The following is a 6,365-nucleotide window of genomic DNA, read 5'->3' as shown; positions in this document are numbered from 1 at the left end:
TTTAAGAAATTGTGTATTTAACTTTCCAATTGAAAACCCTTGGTCTAACTAGTTTAGGATCTGATGAGATAACTTCGGTTAGTTCCACTTAGCTAAGTATACCAAATAGGGTACATCTTATCCTACTTGACTCCTAAACCAAGATTCCCTAATGTACTATTATCTCGTCTCACCCTAGTACTAAGTTGAGCAAGTCTCAATCAAGCTTAAGTCCTTATCTAACCATTCTAAACTAAGCAGATGATAAACTAAGCATCCATATGAAAATAGCAAATCAATCAATCATTCAAATCAAGAAAATACGATCTTTCTATTGGCTCCCCTAGATTATAACCTTAATATGGTCTATCTAGGTAGTGTATTTGACCTTTGGGGATCCAATACTAGTTTGGTCTAACTTGATTAATCAAGCTTTTTAGGGACCTTTACTTGGACTTAGTTTCTATTTCATTTTACAATTGACAGATATAATTTGAAGTGAGAATTAGATTTGTATCCTAGTTCGGATTAATTGTATATGCCCCTTTATTTTTCAAGAATCATATCCAGATTTTTGGAACCCGCTGTGAATCGTTCAAATGTATCCTTGAGTTCTTTGACTTGATTTTTTAGAGTGGAATTTTCTTCCTCAATTTGTTGGACTTGAGTTGAAGTTCCACTTTGAACTTGATCAGTCAAGGAACTTAGGTTGGCCACTTCCTTAAGGGATGTTACCTCCTTTTGAAGTGACTTGACCCAAACATTAGACTTAGATAATTTGTGCATCAAATAATTTATTAAATTATAAAAGTGTTCTACTTTAACAAAGTATAACTCACTGTTTGGATCATCTATAACTGATATAGATCCATGGCTTCACTCAGACTCGGCTTCAGATTCAGATCATGTTTCAAGCTTAGACTCATCTTCGACCACTTGCTCCCATGCTAATAGCGCAAGAAAGTTTGCTTCAGCTTGTTTCTCTTCTTCTGATTCTTTTGATGATGATTCATCCCAATTAGCCTTCAGGGCCTTCTTTCTCCTTTGCTTCTTTTCTCCTTTTAGGTTCGGATAGACTAACTTGAAGTGCTCCTTCTTGTTGCAACTATAACAAATAACATCTAGTTTGCCTTGTGTACTTGTGTTCATACTTGAATTCATGTATTTTGTTTGAATCACCTTTTTAATCTCATGTTTGGTGAATCTTTTCTTCTTTTTGTATAATTTCTAAACTAGATTCACTAGTTCAGTGGTGATCTCATCGTTGTTAGAATATGATTCATCTTTGGATTCAGATTCGTGTTGGTACTTGGGCTTCAACTTCTTGTTTGTGAGTTTTCCTGCGAACAACGCATTACCTTTCTCGGCCAGAGTAGCATTAATTTGTTCATGAAGTTTAAATTCATAACATAATTTATCTAATTTAAGAAGTGAAAGATCATTAGAAACTTTATAAGCATCTACCATTGATGTCCACAAAGTATTCCTTAGAAAAGTATTTAGGGCATATCTTATAATGTCGTGATTCTCTACTTTTTGACCAATCACATGAAGACCATTGAGCATATCCTAAATCTGAGCATGCAGCTGGCTTGTTGATTATCCTTCCAACATTTTTTATGTTATATAATTTATTTAAAATTAAATCTCTTTTACCTACTTTTGTATCGAAGGTACCTTCGTGTAACTTCATTAGCTTCTCCCAAAGGTCCTTATCACTTTAGAAAGGACTAACCCGATTCATTTCTTCTTTGGTTAGGCCGCACTGGAGTGTTTGAGTTACCTTGGTATTAACCTTGATATTTTTCTTTATTAGTGCGTCCCACTTGTCATAGGAGATGGGTATTTAGTCTTTGGTGGGAAATGCAAATCTAGTTTGGATTATGATCTATATTTCCACCTGGGTCTTCAGATGGTACTCTATTCAGCCCTTCCAGTAGACGAAGTCCTCGCTCGAGAAAAGAGGCAAACGTGCGGTGTTGTAGCTTTCTTGATGGGCCATTTAAAATCTTGCACACACACAAAAACTAAAATATTCCAAGACTGTTTAGTGGTAAGCGAAGAGAAGAAAAAAATAAATTTGCTCAAGTTATGTTGCACCAACTTCGATCAGAAGGGGTGATTGCACTAATTCTGATTAATTATGAAAAATTAAAAATTGAAAAAAACTCTTATAGTGGTTGCACCAATTCAGAGTGACCCCGCTTTGATACTAATTGAAAGATCAAAAAGCATGCTATAGGAAGGAGTGAATAGTGCTCGTGGCTTTTTCATATTTTTGTAAAACTCGAGAGCAAATGCACAGTAAAAATAAATAACAAAGTAAACACAAGTTTCTTTCACTTGGTTTGGAGCCTTTAAAGACTCCTACTCTAAGGCCCGCGATTGTTCTTTTGTTGGGTAATCCATTAACAATTTGAAGATTAAAAAATCTTAATGTGAAAGTATAACTTTTGCTTTAAATTAAATATACTAACAAATAGAAAGATCCGGTGTATGGCATAGTTGTTGGGGTAGCGTTGTATCATCGTATAAGTAAAAGTTTGGAGCAACGCGAAGCTTGTTTTATCATTGTTAGAAGTGATCAAAGTGTGTAGAAGTCACTGCTTGAGATCTTCTTATATAGGTCGATCCAGGTGCCTCAATGCCATTGAGGTTCCTGGATTAGTGCTTATCTGATTTGAGCTCGTCATAGCTTATCCACGTCCAAGCACTTCTAACCCTTTGAGGCACCTCGATTTCTGACATGGCGAGTGCTGAGTGGATCTCCTCCTAGTCAACTCTATCTCATCCCAGGTGCCTCAATCCCTTTTAAGAACCTGGATCTAACGTATGATGACCAATTGGAAGATACCACCTCACCTCCCTTTGCAACGCACCGAGATAATAGAGGCACCTGAATACCTTTTAGGCACTTGTTGTTAGTACATGGTGCACTAGAATTGAATATGAGTTTTGATATTGTCAAATGTTCAAGTTAAGTCATGTTATGATATAACAAGTTAACTGAGTGTGTAGGATGTTTACTCAACCAGGAAAGTCTTAGCAGAGCATGAAAGCCAGGAAGGAAGGAAGCCCAAGTGGGGTGAGAGGACCCGACACTTGGCAGAGAAGCTCGATAGGTCTGGAGGACCAAAGATCGAGAGAAAGGCCTGGTGATCTGATCCGATGCTAAGCGGTAAAGTCCAAACAGGTTTGGAGGACCAATGTTTGGCAGGTAGATTGAGGCAAGCAACTGGAGGGGAGCGACAGTGAGGTCGTGTTCTGGAAAGGAACAAACCCTAGGTCGCTAATCCAACTAAAGAAATTGGGAAGGTTTCCAAGTTTAGATCAAGACAGTGTTACTTTATATTACTACTCATGGATCATATAACTATGCTAACCTTTATTTTGTAGGGACATATATTGTTTAACTCTATTTTACAGGAACAGTTTTGATCAGTTGACCGAACCCATGGATATGTCGATCGAACAAGGTTAATACAGAATAGAGATCAGATCGAGCCAAAGTAAATTTGGAAGATAGGCTGATCGGTCGACTGAACCCAGGGACTGATCGACCGAACGATTACCATATTAATGAAGACTTAATGACATATCTTGAAGAACACAAAAACTACACTGTTCCTTTGATCAAACAAGGTGATTGGTCGATCGAACAATAAATACTATTAATGAGGCCGTGATCGAATCTGGATGAGAAAGCAAAGTTGATTGTTCAATAGAACGATAGAGGGATTAATCGGCGGAAAGGATTAGTCAACCAAACATATTTTCGGTCGACCGAACCATTCTTATAAAAGGGGAGCTCGAGGTCCGAGGTGGCAATCAAGTTTTTTATCAAGTTTTTTGTTCATCTCTATTCAAAGTCTCTATTCGTGCTCTGCTCTACAACACATCTTCAAGCAAGCTATTGCTTCGATAAAGTGCCGTCGATCTTCATTGCCTGTTATTCGTTCGGTATAATTTTATTTAACTTGCATTGTACTTCATTTCAAGTAAGATAGTAGGCTGTTACTATCTTATATCTATCATTGTATGAATTTCTTCTTTCTGGAGATTTTAGAAAGAAGAATTATAGTGATTTGCCCAACGATGCCATCAAGGATCGCGAGTCTTGAGTAGGAGTCGACGTTGGCTCCGAACCAAGTAACCACTTGAGTCTTTGGTATTGTTTTCTACTGCCACTTTGATATTTGTTCTATGATTCAATACGAAAAGAAAAAAATATTTAATGTGTGATATTCACCCCCCTCTATCGCATATTTCAATCCTTCAATTAGTATTAGAGTTTGGTAGCTTTGAAGTTATTTAATTATTTTTCGAGCAAATTTTAAAACTTTTTTATTTTTCCTTAAAGAGATTTTTCTCTCACTTATTTCTTTATACTGTACTACTAATCCTAAGATGAGAGTCTTGAAAATATTCTCTTTTTTCTTTGATTGGAAGAATATTGAACTCCTACTAAGAAGGGTACAACATCGTCCGCCCTCCACTATTTAAAGGAGAGAACTTCAGTTACTGGAAGAACAGAATGGAGTATTACCTCAAGTCTGACATCGAGCTTTGGTTCACCATACTCAAAGGATACACTCCTCTAATGGTAGATGGAAAGCTGATAGAACCAGAAGACTTGACTCCCCTGATGATCAAGAAGGTACAACTAAATTATAAAGTAATCAACACCATCTAGTGTGGGCTAACCATGGAACTAAATTGAGTTGGGCCCTACGAAAATGCAAAAGAACTCTGGGACCATCTGGTAAATCTACACGAAGGAACCGATGAATCTAAGGAAAATAAGAGATATTTATTATTAAATAATTTATTTAATATTAAAATACTTTCCAGAGAGACGACTACGCAACTACACGCTCGACTGAAAGACATTCTCAAAGGCCTACATATGATCGCACACAACCTAGAAAATCATGACACAATAAGGTACGTACTAAATGCCTTCCCGAGAAACGCTTTGTGGGCATCAATAGTAGATGCATACAAAGTTTCAAGGGATCTTTCCATTCTTAAATTAGATGAACATTTTTGTGAATTAGAAATTACATGAACCGTCTAACTTGAGTCAAGTCAAGAAAGGTATTGCCCTGTATGCAGGATCAAGCAAAGAAATTAAGACTAAAATCAAGAATGAACCATAAAGTGAGTCTGACTCAGACTCAACCAATGAAGAAGAGCTGGTCAATATGGTCCTAAAACTACTAACAAGGAAGAAGTTTAAAGGGAGCACCAAGAAGACTCCAATCAACCAGATGCAAAATAAATCAGAAATAATTTGTTATAGATGCAACAAGAAGGGTCATTTCAAACATGAATGCTCAAACTGGAAGGAGGAAAAACCAAAATCAGCGAGAAGGAAGAAGACTCTCCAAGCGACGTGGGACGAGTCATCTTTTAAGGAATTTGATGCGAAAGAATGAAGCACTCGAGCTATCTTACCCTTATGGCAAGAAACAAAGATTCTGAGTCTGAGGAAGAGTACGAGTCCGAGACTGACACAGAGTCTGAGAGAAGCCACTGATTTGTATCCATTTCCAAAGTTCTCGATACAGTAACATTTTATTCTAAGTCAAATTTACTTAAAGTAGTTAAATGTTCATTTACAAAATTGACAAAGTCCAAAAAATAAAATAACTTACTACTTAAGGAAATTGACCACCTTAAGAAGCAAGTTAACTTAAGTAACTCTACTAACCAAGTTCAAGTTGGAACTTCAACTCAAGTTGCAAAACTTAAGGAAGAAAATTCTAACTTGAAAGGTCAAGTCAGGAGACTCAAAAAACATTGGAAAAGTTTGAAATGGGATCCAAGTGTCTAAACATGGTACTTGGGTCGCAACAAGCAATGTACAACAAATTGGGACTCGACTACAACCAAAACAACACAAATAAACCATATCTGTCATTAATTAGTCAAAACATTAGAAATCAAGTCCAAGAATGAGTTCCAAAAAAATACTTAACTAAACCAATCAAACCAAACTAATATTTAATCCCAAAGAGTCAAATTCACTACTTAGTTGATATCTAAGCTATTACTCAGGGGGATCAAATAGAAAGACTATTCAACCAATTGATTAGTCAAATATGCATGCTTAGGATTAGGTTAATTTTTCTACTTAGCATAGAATGGTTAGTTGAAAAAATTTACCAAACCCTAATAACATAGCATCAGAATGGATTGGAATGATAGTATGCAAATGAAACTTTGTTGAAGGCATGTCTAGGTTGAATCTTATGTATTCTACCTGGTGCACTAGACTTAGTGGATTTGGCCGAATGTAGCCCAGTTAAACATGGGCTAGTTAGACCAAAACCTAGTATTAAATTTTTTGGGCAGGATTATTTTAGAAAGTATTCACAAAGTGG

This window comes from Zingiber officinale, chromosome 10A (genome assembly GCF_018446385.1).
Source record: "Zingiber officinale cultivar Zhangliang chromosome 10A, Zo_v1.1, whole genome shotgun sequence".
NCBI classification, from domain to species: Eukaryota; Viridiplantae; Streptophyta; class Magnoliopsida; order Zingiberales; family Zingiberaceae; genus Zingiber; species Zingiber officinale.
The sequence above is the reverse complement of the archived record's forward strand: the minus strand, read 5'-3'. Positions refer to the sequence as shown.